Source organism: Dasypus novemcinctus, chromosome 4 (assembly GCF_030445035.2).
Source record: "Dasypus novemcinctus isolate mDasNov1 chromosome 4, mDasNov1.1.hap2, whole genome shotgun sequence".
NCBI lineage: Eukaryota > Metazoa > Chordata > Mammalia > Cingulata > Dasypodidae > Dasypus > Dasypus novemcinctus.
The window spans coordinates 4,751,028-4,766,460 of NC_080676.1; the positions used below are offsets into that span (position 1 = coordinate 4,751,028).

The window sequence follows — 15,433 nt, forward strand, 5'->3', positions numbered from 1 at the left end:
ACCCAAGTTGGTTTGCCAAATAACGTAAATGGAGTTCACACACACCTCTTTTCTCAAGTCACTTATTTCTGAGTGGAAGTCTTTTATGGGTAAACCTGCTTATTGTAACTTGGGTATCTGCCTGCCCTAGCTGCAAAGTGGGTGGGGCATAGAGTTTCCATGTGGGAATTCTTTCCTGGTATTTTCTCTGGAAATGTATGTTTTTCCAAATCCTGTGAAAAATTAGTTGAGAAATCAGAAAAAAAAAGGGAAAAAGTATTAAAACTCTCCTGCTGGAATCAAACTTTATATGGACATAGAGACAGTATGTCTTTGAAGGAATCCACTGATAGCAAGTAAAAAGCAAGAGTAGGAAATGCAGTCAAAGACTGATGCTTCCAGGAATTAGGACCAGAGAAAGCAGTCATCCAACACAGTCCAATAGAAATATAATGCAAGGCATGTATGTAATTAAAAACTGTCCAGTAGCCATATTTGAAAAGCAAAAATAAATAGGTGAAATTAGTTTTAATAATATATTTAATTAGCATATCCAAAATATTATTTTAACATTTAATCATTACAAATATTATTAATGACATATTTCACAGTTTTCTCATACTATGTCTTCAAAATATAGTGTGAGTTTTATACTTACAGCACATCTTAATTTGAACTAGCCACATTTCAGGTGCTCAATGGCCATATGTGGCTAGTAGGTACCATATCAAACAGGACAGATCTAATCAGTCAGTCCTGCTTATTATAGAGTGTTTTCAGGGTCTCATCTGTTGCTATAGTGTCTTTTTATTAAACACTTTTAATGCAGTATAATTTATATAGCATAAAATTTACCCATTTTAAGTGTACAATTCAATTGTTTTTGGTTAATTTATAGAGCAGTATAGCTGTTAACACAATCCAATTTTAGCACATTTCTGTCATCCCCCAAAATCTCTCATGCCCATTCCCACCCGTACTTCCAGTTAACCACTAGTCTATTTTCTGTCTTTCTAGATTTGCCTATTCTGGATCTTTCATACAATGCATGGAATAATGCAGTATGTAGATAGTGTAACTAGCTCATTACACTGAGCATGTTTTCTAGGTTTATCCATGCTGTAGCATGTATCAATACTTAGTTTTCTTTTGATTGCCATGTAGTTTTACATTGTATGGGTATACTACATTTTGTTTATCTGTTTACCAGCTGATGGACATTTGGGTAGTTTCCATGCTGATGTGAATGTTCGTATACAAGTCTATCTTTCTGTGGACATATGATTTAATTTCTGTTAAGTAGATTTTTAGGAGTGAAATTGCTGGGTTTTATGGTAAACTTCTGTTTAACTTTTTAAGAAAATGCAAAACTTTTCCAAAATGGCTTTAGCAGTTGACATTCCCACCAGCAATACATGAAAATTCTAGTTTCTCTACAGCCTCACCTAAATGGATTATTGTCTCTTTTTTATTAGGGGATTCTTGTGTGAGGTAATATCTTTGTGGTTTGCATTTCCTTAGTGACTACTGATGTTAAGCATCTTTTCACTTGCTTATTGGCCATTCCTGTATTTTCTTTGTGAACTGTCTATTCACATCTTGTGCCCGTTTTTCAAAAATTGGGTCACTTGTCCTCTTATTGTTTGTAAGAGTTTTTTAATGTATTCTGGATACATATCCTTGTTCAGATATATTTTTTGCAAATACTTGTTCAGTTTATGGGTGGACATTATCTGTTTTGTTTTGTTTTGTTTTTTAGGAAGTACCAGGGAATGAACCCAGGACCTCATACATGGGAAAGAGGTGCTCAACCCTAAGCTACATCCACTCCCCTATATGTTCTTAATAGTGTCTTCTGAAGCACAAATATTTTTTAATTTGATGAATGCCAGTTTATCACATTTTTTCTTGTATGGGTTGTGTGTTTGGTATTGTATCTAAGAAATATTTGCCTAACTCAAGGTCACAAAAATTTTCTATTTTCTTCTAAAAGCTTATAGTTTTAGCTCTAGCTGATTCTTGAAGTATTCCATATTTTTTTGTGTCATTCTTGCACAGGTGCTATGCTAATCTTCCCTGTGTCATTCCAATTTTAATATGTGCTCTAAAGTGAGTCATTCTTGTAAATAAAATAAATACTAGGTTTTTACTCATAGTTTATGTGATACATATCCTCTGGGTGAAGAGCGGGGACATCACTACAGACCCCATAGATGTTAAAAAGACTTTTAAGGAAATATTCTGTCTTTATTCAGCAGCTTTGATTAAGTAGGCCTTGAAGACAAAAACTACCAAAATTTTCTTAAGAAGAAATAGCTAATCTGACTAGTCCCAGATCTATTGAAATTGAATCCATAGTTAAAAACCTTCAATAAAGAGAACTCCAGGCCTAAATGGTTTCACTGGTGAATTTTACCAAAGATTTAAGGAAGAATACAAATTTTACATACTCTCACCCAGCAAATAGAAGAGTAGGCAATATTTCTCATTTCTAATAAAATGGATAATCCTAATACCAGAATCAGACAAAGTCATTTCCAGAAAAGTACAGTCCACTCTCTGTCATGACATAGTTGCAAGAAACCCCCAAAACAATATTAGCAAGTAGGGTTTATTGCAGAAATATTCAATACTGCACTAGAAACCCCAGCCAGTGCAATAAATCAAGAATAAAATATATAAAAAACCTCTAGGGAGCAGATGTGGCTCCAGCAGTTGAGCGCCTGTTTCCCACATGGGAGGTCATGGGTTCAGTTCCCAGTGCCTCCTAAAAAACAAAGAATAACTGACAAACCATATAACCAACTCAGGGGAGTCGATGTGGGTCAGTGGTCAAGTGCTGATTTTCCACATACAAGGCCCAGGGTTCAATTCCCGGTCCCAGTACCTCATTTAAAAAAAAAAAAAGCAAAAACAAAAAAAACTCTAGATTGGAAAGGAAGAAATAGAACTGTTTGTATTTGCAGATGCCATGATGTTCTATGTAGAAAACCCCAAAGAATCTTTAAAAAAGCTTCAATTATTAATGGGTACATTTAGCAAGATTGCAGTATACAAGGCCATTATATAAAAAATTAATTGCATTTATAGCAGTGAACACTTGGAATTAGACTTTTTAAAACTATTGAAGTTTATCATTCATGCATGGCTATCCATAAATAATAATTGTATAGTATAAGTTGTGAGTTCACAAAACATGCATATCCTCATACAGGGCCCCCATACATTATCCCACCATAACACCTTGCATTGTTGTGAAACAATTGTTACAAACTGTGAAAAGAGTTGGACATTTTATTTTATTTTATTTTTATTTATTTAATTCCCCTCCCCCGGTTGTCTGTTCTCTGTGTCTTTTTGCTGCGTCTTGTTTCTTTGTCCGCTTCTGTTGTCGTCAGCGGCACGGGAAGTGTGGGCGGCGCCATTCCTCGGCAGGCTGCTCCCTCCTTCGCGCTGGGCGGCTCTCCTTATGGGTGCACTCCTTGCGCGTGGGGTTCCCCTACGCGGGGGACACCCCTGTGTGGCACAGCACTCCTTGCACGCATCAGCACTGCACATGGGCCAGCTCCACACGGGTCAAGGAGGCCCGGGGCTTGAACCGCGGACCTCCCATATGGTAGACGGACGCCCTAACCACTGGGCCAAAGTCCGTTTCCCAGAGTTGGACATTTTTTAAGCTATTATTTATAATAGCACCCAAAAACACTGGTAATCCTTAGATATAACTGAAAATATGTGCAGGTTCTGTATGCTGAAAAATACCAAACACTAATGAGAAAAAAAAAATCAATGATGATCTAAATAATTCAGAAGATATATTATGTAAGGAATTGGAAGATTCAGTATGGCAGTTTGATATTATTTATGAATTCCAAAAGGAGATATTGATTATATTTGTAAACTGGTTTGTTTCTCTGGGCATGATGCCCTTTGATTGATTTACATTCAAAGGCTTTATGTTTACTTGATTAAATCAAGATTAGGGCTTTGATTTGACCACATCATTAAGTTATGCAAGATTGGGTCTCTGCCCCCTTGGTGGGATATATAAATGGATACTTAAGAACACAGAAGCAAATACATGAGAAAACTCTATAGACACAGAAGAGTACTTTGATCCTGCAGCCGCAGGGAGAGGGGAGCCATTTGCCTAATAGTTTACAGCTGACCTTGTGAAGAGACCAGAGCAGCTGAGCCTAGAAATAAATGAGCCCTGGAAAGAGAGACAAGCCCTATGCCCACCTACAGCTGAGATTGGAAGAAGCTGACCCATGGAACCTTAAGAGGGAAGAGGAAGGTTGAACCCTCGAAGATGTTGCCCACCATCTTGCTTCAACATGTGGCAACAGACTTTGGGTGAGGAAGTAACCTTGAGTTTGATTCTTTAGGTCCTTGTAACTGTAAGCTTCTACCCTAAATAAATATCCTTTGTAAAAGCCAACTAAGTTCTGGTACTTTGCATTAGCAACCTTTTGGCTTACTAATACACTCACTGTTTAAGATGTTAATTCTCTCCAAACTGATCTATAGATTTATAGCAATTCCAATCAAAATTCTAGCACAATATATATATATATTTTGCAGATTCTAAAATTTATGTGGAGAGGCAAAGATCCTTGAATAGCTGAAACAATTTTTAAAAATCTGTGAGAATATCTTTCTTTCTTCCTCTTTTTTTTAATTTATTTATTTATTTATTTATTTATTTATTTATTTATTTATTTATTTATTTATCTCCTCTCCCCACCCCCAGTTGTCTGCTCTCTATGTCCACCCGCACTCTTGTCAGCAGCACCAGGAATCTATCTTTTTGTTGCATCATCTTGCTGCGTCAGCTCCCCGTGTGTACGGCTCCACTCCTGGGCAGGCTGCACCTTTTTTGTGCTGGGTGGCTCTCCTTACAGGGCACACTTCTTGCATGTGGGGCTCCCCTACACGGGGGACACCCCTGCATGGCAGGGCACTCTTTGCGTGCATCAGCACTGCATGTGGGCCAGCTTATCACACAGGTCAGGAGGCCCCGGGTTGGAACCCTGGACCTCCCATGTGGTAGGCGGATGCTCCATCCATTGAGCCAAATCCGCTTCCCAGAAGAGTATCTTTCTGATGTTAAGATTTGCTATAAAGCTATAGTAATCAAGATGGTGTGGTACTGATGAAAGGATACATATATAGATCAATGGAATAGACTAGAAAGTCTAAAAGTAGACCCACACAAGTATAGTCCAGTGATTTTTTTTTATTGAAGTATATCATTCATACATGAACACGCATAAACAGTAAGTGTATAGTAAAGATTGTGAACTTACAAAATAAACATACATACCATCATACAGGGGTCGCATATATCACCCTTCCACCAACTCTTTGCATTGTTGTGAAACATTTGTTATAAACAATGCAAGAGCATCTTCAAAATATTACTACCAACTATAGTCCTTATCTTACATTTTGTGTATTTTTCCCCCAACCCAGACTATTTTTTTAAACATTTTTTGTTACAGATATTGTAAACTTGCAAAACAATCATACAGATGTATAGATTTCCCTTACAACTCCACACCCTGGTGGAACATTTGTTACAGATTATGAAACAATATCATCAGACTTTTACCACCAATCATGGTCCATAGCGTACATTTGGCACACTTTTTCCATATACCTCTATTATCAACACAATACAGCTTGGCATTGATGCAAGAATATTATAGTATTGTTGTTAACACAGTCTATAGGTCATATCAATTGTAGTTTTCCCATGTTTCGTAAAAATTAAGCCTTTTTGCTTAAAATGATACCATCAAGAAAGTGAAAAGACAACCCACAAATGGAAGAAAATATTTGCAAATCATATATCTAATAAGGGACTTGTATCTAGAATATTGGCAAAGGATTTGGGTAGACATTACACCAAAGAAGATATACAAGTGGACAATAAATGCTTGAAAGGATGTTCAGCATCATTAGTAATTAGGGAAATCAGTCAGATTAAACCACAGTGAGATACCATTTTACTCACACTACACTGGCCAAAATAAAAAAGACAGTAGCAAATGTTGCTGAGGATGTGGAAAAATCGAAATCCTTATACATTGCTGGTGGGATTGTAAAATGATGTTCCCACTTTGGAAAATAGTTTGGTGTTTCCCCAGAATGTTAAATATAGTTACCGTATGACCCAGCAGTTCTTGGTTTATACCCAACTGAACCAAAAACATATCTACCTAAAAACCTGTGCATAGGGAAGCGGACTTGGCCCAGTCGATAGGGTGTCTGTCTACCACATGGGAGGTCTGCGGTTCAAATCCCGGGCTTCCTTGACCCGTGTGGAGCTGGCCCATGCGCAGTGCTGATGCACTCAAGGAGTGCCCTGCCACACAGGGGTGTCCCCGTGTAGGGGGGCCCTACTCATAAGGTGTGGACCCTGTAAGGAGAGCTGCCCAGCGCGAAAGAAAGTGCAGCCTGCCCAGGAATGGCGCTGCACACACAGAGAGCTGACACACAAGATGAAGCAACAAAAAGAAACACAGATTCCCATGCCGCTGACAGCAACAGAAGTGGACAAAGAAGACCATACAGCAAATGGACACAGAGAACAGACAATGGGGGGGTTTGGGGGAGAAGGGGAGAGATAAATAAAAAATAAAAAAAATTAAAAAATAAAAACAAACCTGTGCATAAATGTTCATGACAGCATTACATATAAAACCACAAAATAGGAACAATCCAAATGTCCATCTGTGATAAACAGATGAACAAAGTGTGGAAAATCCATGCACTGGAATATTATTTGGTAATAAAAAGGAATGAAAATGCTGATAACATGCTACAAGGTGGATGAATCTCAAAACCATGGTAAGTGAAAGAAGCCAGTCACAAAAGACTACATATTGCCTGGTTCCATTTATAGGAAATGTACAAAATAGACAAATCTATAAAGATAAAAAGTAGATTAATGGTTGCCAGGAGCTGGGATGTGAGAGAAATGGGGATAAGCTGATAATAGATAAGGAATAACAAAAATATTTTAAAATTAGATATCGGTGATTATTGCACAATACCTTTTTTGTTTTTTAAATCAGTGTTTATTGACATATTAATAAAGATTACAGTTGAAGCAAATTGTATAGTCAGTGGTATTTGGTATAATCACATAGTTGTGCATTTATCACTTCAGTCATTCTTAGAGCATTTTCATTATTTCAATAATAATAATAGACAAGAAAATTCTCTCCATGCTTCCCCTGCCATACATAGCTGCTAGTTATGGCTATTCTTGAGCACATTTATTTATTTTTAAACAGCTTTATGAGATATATTCACATACCATATGGCCTATCCAAAGTGTGTAATCTATGGCTTTTAGTATAATCCAATGTTGTGCGTTTTTCACCACAAAAATTTTTTAGAATAATTTCATTACTCAAAAAAAAAAAATTGCCACATCTCTTATCAGTCACCTTTCAATCCCTCTATCCTTATATAACCTAATTTCATCTTTATATAATTTATATTTACATTGTATATAAATGGAATCATATAATATGTAGTACTTTCTGTTTTCGTTCACTTAGCATAAATTTTTCTGATAACATTAACATCTTGTACAACTCTTTGAATATACTAAAACCACTATATTATATACTTTATGTGAATTTTATGCCATGTAATTTATATCTCAATAAAGCTGTTTTTTATCACAGGAAATTCCTGAAATCATAAAATATTCTTAAAATGCTCCAGAGTATTCCCAGGAATTCCAGTTTCTAATTCTCAAGTCCTGAAGGTTAATATTTGTCAAGAATATGGAAACACTAACTGGGCAAGTGACTTTTGGGCTTCTGCATTGGGGAGACTGGAAATCCCACACATAGAGGAAGAATGTCAAAACATTTTGGACAGCTAAAAAAACATGGCAGGTATCCATTACATATGATGAGGGTTTTTTTGGCTACACATGAAATGAAGAGAGAGGTCAAGAAGAAAGGAGATAGAGTATTATGAAAACAAGAGAGGTGAAAGGAAAATAGAGGGAGAGAGACTATCAGTTTGATGATATGTGTTTGCATATTATAGAGATTGACTGGTTTTAAGAAATAAAAATCCACTTAAAGATGTACAAGTAAAATGGTTGTTTATAATAAATATGCACAGGGAGCATATGAACTCATTCCAAGATTCCCAGAGAGGAACAGAGGAGAGTAAGGCCTATTCTGGAGGTGAAACAGTTGCACAAGAAGTTCAGTCTTAAAAACTGGAAGTGGATGTGGCTCAAGCAGTTGGGCTCCCATCTACGATATAGGAGGTTCAGGGTTCAATGCCCAGGGCCTCCTGGTGAAAGGCAAGCTGGCCCATGCAGAGTGCTGGCCTGTGCAGAGTACTGTCCTGTGCAGGAGTGCTGCCCCGTGCAAGAGTGCTGGCCCACGTGGAAAGCTGGAGAAACAAGATGATGCAACAAAAAGAGACACAGAAGAAATAATGAGAGACACAGCAGATCAGGGAGCTGAGGTGGCACAAGAGAATGATTGCCTCTCTCCCACTCTGGAAGGTCCCAGGATTGGTTCCCAGAGCTGCCTAATGAGAATACAAGCAGACACAGAAGAACACACAGAGAATGGAACAGAGAGCAGACAACAGGGTGGGGGAGAGGGGAAAATAAATAAATCTTTAAAAAAGAAGATAACCAGATGCTTAGATATCAGCAAAAAGAAATTACAAGCCATACTAAGAAACAGGAAGATATGGCCCAGTCAAGGGAACAAATTAAAACTTGAGAGGAGATTCCAAAGTTGGAACAACTAATAAAAGATGTTCAAACAAATCTCCATAATCATCTTACATCAGAAAGGAAGTGCTCAAGAAAAATGATAAGGGCATGTCACAAGTACAAGAGGAAGCAACTAACTTGAAGGGGCTCCCAGAGACCAAATGTAGGATATTTTGTAGATCAAAGTAATAAATGACAGTAATGAGTTATAAACAATGGGGAAAAATAAGGAATCAAGAATTCACATCCATAATAAACAGATAAATATATAAATGGGGAAGAAGAGAGGGCTTTTGCTTACAGAAGAATGCCAAGGGCTGACTGACTCATAAATGGAGAGGGTATGATAGAGTTGGAAAACCATCATTTTTTTAAACAAGTCAATTTTATTAATACATATTAATCAGGAACAAGACAAGAATGACCACTGTCACCATAATTATTAAACATTTTACTAGAAGTTCTAGCTAGAGCAATTAGAAAAGTAAAAGAAAATTTAAAGGCATCCAAATAGGAAAAAAGGAAGTAAAACTCACTATTCATGGATGACATAATCCTTTGTTTAGAAAATACTGAACTGTGTACCACAGAGCTACTTGAGCTTATAAATGAGCTCAGTAAAATGGTAGTATACATACAAAAATCAATGTTTTGTACACTAGTATTGAACAATCTGAGGGGGAAATCTGGGGGAAATTCCATTTACAGCAGTAACAAAAAGACTCAGATACCTAGGGCTTTGTTTAACTGAAGAAGTATAGGACCTATGTGCAGAAAACTACAGCACATTGCTAAAAGAAATTAATGAAGACCTAAACAAATGGGAAGACATTCCATGTTAATGGATTGTAAGACTAAGTATTTTGAAGTTTTCAATCCTACCCAAACTGATTTATAGATTCTATGCAATACTAATCAAAATTCCAACAGATTACAGAAATAGAAAAGGCAATTACCAAATTCATTTGGAAAGTAAATTGCACCCTAATAGCCAAAAACATTCTAAAAAAGAAGAGCAACATGGGAGGAATTTCATTGCCTGTGGCAGTTTGATATTATATATGAATCCAAAAAGGAGATATTGATTATGTTAGTAAACTGGTCTCTTCCTCTGGGCTTAATACATTTTGATTGTGTTAGATTCAGCTGAGATGTCTTTACTTAAATTATATTAAGATTTGGGCTTTGATTTTACCACATCATTAGGGCACGCAGGGTTGAGTCCCTGCACCTTTGGTGGGGATAAAACAAACTCATATGGAAGTAGACAGACAGGAGAACACAGGAATAGAGACAGCTCATGAGACACAGCAGAAGCCCTGGGAAGAGAGATGAGCTTGAGAGTCTACAGCTGACCTTTTGAAGAGACCAGAGCAGCTGAGCCTGGAAAGAAATGAGCCCCAGGGAAAGAGAGAGCCTTATGCCAGCCTTCAACTGAGATCGGAAGAAGCTGGGACCGTGGAGCCTTAAGAGGAAGGCTGAACCCTCATAGACGTCACCCACCATCTTGCATCAACACGTGGCAACAGACTTTGGTTGAGAAAGTACCTCTTACTGTACCTTGAATTGGACTCTTTAGGGCCTTGGGACTGTAAGCTTCTACTCCAAATAAATACCCTTTATAAAAACCAACAGATACTTTGTATCAGCACCCCTTTGGCTGACTAATATAGTACCTGACCTTGAAATATATTGCCAACCTATACTGGTTAAGACAGCATTGTACTGGCATAAAGATAGACACATTGATGAGTGGAACAGAATTGAGAGTCCAGAAGTAAACCTTCACTTCTATGGCAACTGTTTTTTTTTTTTTTTTTTTAATTTTATTAAAGTATTATCATTCAAACATAAAAAATAATTATATAGTAAAAGTTGTGAACAGTCAGCTGGTTTTTGACAAATTTACCAAGTCCATGCTAATGGTACAAAACAGTCTCTTCAACATTTGGTGCTGGGAGAACTGGATATCTATAACCAAAAGAATGAAAGAGGACCCCTTTCTCACTCCCTATATAGGAATCAACTCAAAATGGGTAAATATCTCTGGACTGATAATGTGATAGCCAGGTCCTGAGCCTCAACAGACTCCAGCACCTACAATCTGATTTATTGGACTTACCACACTCAGCTAAGATGGAGTTGAAGAAGGACAATCACCACACCATGGAGCCTAGAGTGATTACAACTGAAAATGGGAGATGGCAGCCAGCATCCATGTGGAATCTGAGCCTCCTCTTGACATAGAGGTGCAATGGACACAACCAATCCAATGTCCACATAGAAGAGGTGGCATTGGATTGGGAAAAGTGGACATGGTGGACGATGGGTATGGGGAAGGGCAGGAAGAGATGAGAGGTGGGGGCGTATTTGGGACGTGGAGCTGCCCTGGATGGCGCCTCGGGGGTAATCACCGGACATCGTGGATCCTCACAGGGCCCACTGGATGGAATGGAGGAGAGTATGGGCCATGATGTGGACCATTGTATATGAGGTGCAGAGGTACCCAAAGATGTACTTACCAAATCCAGTGGATGTGTCATGATGATGGGAACGAGTGTTGTTGGGGGGGGAGAGGGGGGGTGGGGGGGTGGGGTTGAATGGGACCTCACATATATATTTTTAATGTAATATTATTACAAAGTCAATAAAAAAAAAATAAATTAAAAAAAAAATGGGTAAATATCTAAATATAAAACCAAGGTCCATAAAATTGCTAGAAGAAAGTGTAGGGAAACATCTTCAAGACCTTGTGGCCGGTCGTGGTTTCTTGGATCTTACAATCAAAGCACACACAACAAAAGAAAAACTAGATAAATTAAATTTCCTCAAAATTACATACTCTTGGATCTCACAGGACTTTGTCAAAAGGGTGAAAAGTCAGCCCACTCTATGGGAAAAAATATTTGGAAATCACATGTCTGAAAAGAGTTTAATATCCATGATATATAAAGAAATGCTACAACTCAACAATATAAAGACAAACAACCCAGTTAAAAAATGGGCAAAAGACATTTGTCCAAAGAAGAAATACAGATGGCAAAAAAAACGCATGAAAAAATTTTCAACATCAGTAATGATTAGGGAAATGCAAATCAAAAGTATAATGGCATCTCATTTCACACCTATCTGAATGGCGACTATTAAAAAGACAGAACTACGAGCATTGGAGAGGATGTGGAGAGATAGGAACACTTATTCACTATTGTTGGAAATGTAGAATGGTACAACCAATGTGGAGGACTGTTTGGCAGTTCCTAAAAAAGTTGAATATAGACTTGCCACATGACCCTGCAGTACCATTACTGGGTATATATCCAGAAGAAATGAGAGCTGTGCCACTAATAGACATTTGCATACCTATGATTTCTTAAAGTTGGAAACAGCCCATATGTCTGTCAACCAATGAATGGATAAATAAACTGTGGTATATTCACACAATGGAATATTAGGCAGCTGTAAGAAGAAATGAAATCATAAAGAATAGGACAACATGGATGAACCTGGAGGACATTATGTTGAGTGAAGCAAGCCAGACACAAAAGGACAAATGCTGTATGATTGCACTACTATGAACTATATATATTGTGTAACATATTGTATGATTCCATTTATATAAAATGTAAGTATAAATCAATTTATAAAGATGAAATTAGATTAGTGGTTATGTAGGACTGAGGAAGGAATGCTGAGGGGTGTGGAGTGTTTGGACTAATGAAATGGTTCTAAAATACATTGTGATTATACTGAAAGTTATTGATTATACACTTTAGATAGATCTTATGGTATGTGAATATATCTCAATAAAACTGCTTAATGAATAAATAATTGTGCAACAATATCAGAAATAGAAGCTATATACAGCAGGGGAAACAGATTGAGAGGTGAAGAATTTTCTTGTTTATCTGTTTTTTGCTTATTGAAATAATGAAAATGCTCTAATAATGTTTAAGTGATAAATGGAGAATTATGTGATTATACAAGATTCCACTGATTGTATACTTTGGATGAATTGTATGTTTTATTAATATGTATCAATAAAATTGATTTGTTAACAAAATTAACCTAAAATTTGTCAAAGACATAATATGAGAGCCAGGAGTTTAAACCTCCTAGAAGAAAATGTAGAGGTGCATTTTTAGGATCTCGTATTAGGCAGTGGTTTCTTAAACCCATAGCACAAGCAATGAAAGAAAAGGGATAAATTGGACTTCCTTAAAATTAACAACTTTTGTGTGTCAAAGGACTTTGCCGTGGAAGTGAAAATACAGCCTACACAATTGGAGAAAATATTTGGAAACCACATATCCAATAATGGTTTAATATCCAGAATATATAAAGAACCCTACAACTGAACTATAAAAAGGCAACCTAGTTTTAAAAAGAGCAAAAGACTTAAATAAACATTTCTCCAAAGAGGAAATACAAATGGCTAAAAAACACATGAAAAAATGCTCAATGTCACCAGCTATTAGGGAAGTGCAAATCAAAACTATAATGAGATATCATTTCACACCCACTAGACCGGTTACTATTTTTTTAAAAATAGGAGATTACAAGTGTTGGAGATGATGTGGAGAAATAGGAACACTCATTTATTGATGGGAAAGTGTAAAATGGTGCAGCCGCTGTGAAAGACAGTTTAGCAGATCTTCAGGATGCTAAATATATTAATAGAACTATCATCTAACCTGCAATCCCCCTCCTAGGTCTATACCCAGAAGAATTGAAAGCAGGGACTTGAACAGGTATTTTCACAGTGATGTTCATAGCCCATTATTCACATTTGCCAAAATGTGGAAGCAATGCAAGTGTCAACTGATGGATGAATGGATAAACAAAATGTGTTGTACACGATGAAATGTTACTCAGCTGTGAAAAGGAATGCAGTCTGTATGCATGCAACAATGTGGATGAACCTTGAGGACATTATGCTGAGTGAAACAAATCAGACACAAAAGGACTAATCTTGTATGATCTCACTGATATGAACTAATTATAATAAGCAAATTCATAGAGTTAGAATCTAGAATATAGTTTACCAGGGGATAGATTCAGAGTAAAGAATGGAGAACTGGTGCTTAATTTGTACAGAATTCCTTTTTAAGTTGGTTGTAAAGGTTTGGAAATAGATGGTGGTGATGGTAGCACATTATCATGAGTGTACTTAACAGCTCTGAATTGTGTATGTGAATGCGGTTGAAAGGGGAGGTTTTGAGTCATGTATATGATTGGAATGAAAGTCAGAAGATAAAATATGAGACTGTGTAACAGTGAATCCTTCTGTGGATGATGGACTGGGGTTAATAGTACAAGTATAAGAAAGTTCTTTCATGAATTATAACAGATGTATGACACTAAAACCAGGTGTCATTAATAGGGTGATATATGGGGGAAATGCATCTAATGTAAACCATGGACTATAGTTAATACTATTTGTTTTAAGATTTATTTTTATTTATTCACATACACATATTATTGCTTGTGCTTGCTGTCTGCTGTCTGTGTCTGTTAGTTGTGTGCTCGTCTTCTCTTTAAGAGGCACTGGGAACCGAACCCAGGACTTCCCATGTGGGAGGGAGGTGCCTAATAGCTTGAACCACCTCCACTCCTGCTTGTTGTGTTCTCATTGTGTTTACTCATTGTGTCTTTTCTTTGGGTCATCTCATTGCGCCATCTTGTTTTGTCAGCTCGCCACACCAGCCCATCATGTCAGCTCACTGTCTTGCTCTTCTTTAGAAGGCACCAGGAACTGAGCCTGGGACCTCCCATGTGGTAAGTGGGTGCCCAACTGCTTGAGCCATATCCACTTCCCAATAATACTATTTTAATATTCTTTCATCACTTGTAACAAAGGTACCACACTAATGCCAGGTGTCAACAATAGGGGGGTATATGAGAATGCTGTATTTTTTACCTGACTTTTCTATAAACTTAAAACTTCTCTACTTAAAAAATAATTTAAAGAAAGATTATGCTAAGTGAAAAGAAATCAGACACAAAATACTACAAATTGTATGATTCCATTTATATAAAATGTAAATATAAGTTAACAGATAGAGACAAATAAATTAGTGTTTATATAGGGTTGGGAAAGGATGAAGGGATAGAGAGGTGATTGCTAAGGGGTAGAGGGTTTTTCTTCTTGGAGTAATGAAATTGTTCCAAAAATTTTTTGTGATGATAAACGCACAAATAGTGATTACACTAAAAGTCATTGATTATACACTTTGGATAGATTGTATGGTATGTGAACATATCTTAATAAAACTGCTTTAAAAAATAAATGTGCAAGAATAACCAGAAATAGCAGCTGTGTACAGCAAGAGAATCAAAGTGAGGTTGAGAGATGAGATTTTGTCTGTTTTTTTGTTTATTACTATTACTGAAATAATGAAAATGATCTAATAATGATTGATATGATGAAGGCACAACTGTGATTATACCAAAAACCATTGATTTTACACTTTGGATGAATTGCATGCTTTATTAATATGTATCAATACAATTGATTGGGAAAAAAGCTGCTTTAAAAAAAACAGAAGAGGCCAAAAAGAAGCATACTTCAGTCTCCTCTTCTTGCTCTCTGTTGTTATCTGTGGATGGTCATAGCAAGAAGTCTTGCAGAAGGTGTTCTTATGCTTGATGCATAAACATTCCCTCGATGCTACCAATGGGACCTACTGA

General features: G+C 36.9%; 1 protein-coding gene and 1 non-coding gene across 7 annotated transcripts in view; one reads left to right on the forward strand and one right to left on the reverse strand.

Moving 5' to 3' along the window:
• The window catches only part of PPP2R3A (protein phosphatase 2 regulatory subunit B''alpha), a 250,517-nt gene that overhangs the window by 17,351 nt on the left and 217,733 nt on the right, over positions 1 to 15,433 (forward strand). For 2 of the 6 annotated variants that reach the window (XM_058294992.2, XM_058294995.2), the window contains exon 2: positions 14,437 to 14,521. The exons of 3 other annotated variants lie outside the window; for them this stretch is intronic. The gene's annotated coding sequence lies outside the window, so the exon portion shown is untranslated. Of the gene's footprint in view, positions 1 to 1,738; positions 1,783 to 14,436; positions 14,522 to 15,433 lie in introns of those variants that run through there. One more of the 6 variants, XM_058294993.2, reaches the window with a different exon arrangement.
• LOC111760293 (U6 spliceosomal RNA) lies at positions 1,993 to 2,094 on the reverse strand. The gene has a single exon (XR_002794032.1). It is a non-coding gene; the product is annotated as a U6 spliceosomal RNA (small nuclear RNA).